The 1,166-nt window shown below is 30.5% G+C and overlaps 1 non-coding gene across 1 annotated transcript; it reads right to left on the bottom strand.

The window, feature by feature from the left end:
• Window positions 1-233: 233 nt before the first annotated feature.
• On the bottom strand, window positions 234-306 carry TRNAH-AUG. The gene has a single exon. It is a non-coding gene; the product is annotated as a tRNA-His (tRNA).
• Between the last annotated feature and the right edge of the window lie 860 nt (window positions 307-1,166).

The following is a 1,166-nucleotide window of genomic DNA, read 5'->3' as shown; positions in this document are numbered from 1 at the left end:
CATTTATTTATTTTTTAATTTTTTTTTAATTTTAAATTTCAAAGCATTCTTTGAAGTTTATATGAAGGATAGTTTAAAATTTTCAAATGATTTCTCAATAGTACTTTAATATTAAAATGAGCCCTTAAATTAAAAAAAAAAAAAGGGTTGTGCCTAACAACAATCCCATGCATGAAAATTCTTAAGATTCCAAATAAGAAAAGGGAGAGGGGAAACATGAACAAGGAAGAACACGACTCCACTGGGGATCAAACCCAGAATCTCTGGTTTCATAGACTAACGCCTTATCCATTCGGCCATGGAGTCCTGACACTTAATAGAGAGGTTAGGCATAATCCACATTCTCACTCTAATTGATTTTTTTTTTTTTTTCCTTCAGCCACGTATGGATTATTTGAAAGACATCCTTCATTTTCTTTCTTTTCTATTTTTATTGTTGTTTGAGTAGTTGACAACTTTAATTTATTAACGTTCATCTTTTTAATTTCATATGTTTATAAATAAATTGAGATGAATCATTTTTATTAACTTCTTAAAATGTAAAAATGGGTTGGTTGTTGCTTATTTTCATATTTGTATTTTCTTTTCATTTTTGGATACTCAAGAGGAATTTTATATTGCTATTTTATTTGAAATTAATTGAATACATAGGAAAAAAGTTGGGTTATGTTTTAAGATTTGAGTTCAAATATATATTGATTAATCGTCGAATCATATTTAATTATTATATAAATAAAATAATTAAATTGCAAGATGTGATTGGATTAATATGTGCATGGATAAAAAAAAGTAATTAATTTTTACATAATTATAAGCTTTTACTAGAAAGATGGAAAGATATATAAATATATGGGTTGTTTAGAGGGATGACAATGGGTAGGTTTTTCTTTGAGTACCTATAATGACCCACACCCAACCGTGTAAATATTGTCTACTCTAGACCCAAAGGGGCTCTCATGACTTTAAAATGCGTTTATAGGTTAAGAGGAGTTCATACTTATATAGCGTCAGAAACTTTTCCCCTATTCGATGTGGAATGTCACAGACACTCCCACGCAGACATAACGTTCTCGTTGTATCCTACGAGATTGCAAGGCCAAATAGCCAAACACCCCATACGGCGCCAAACAAACCTTACATTGGGGTCGGGGATCGGTTTTGATACC

Source organism: Vitis riparia, chromosome 13 (genome assembly GCF_004353265.1).
Source record: "Vitis riparia cultivar Riparia Gloire de Montpellier isolate 1030 chromosome 13, EGFV_Vit.rip_1.0, whole genome shotgun sequence".
In the NCBI taxonomy this organism is placed as follows: domain Eukaryota; kingdom Viridiplantae; phylum Streptophyta; class Magnoliopsida; order Vitales; family Vitaceae; genus Vitis; species Vitis riparia.
Note: the sequence above shows the minus strand (reverse complement) of the source record. Positions and strands in the feature narration are given on the sequence as shown.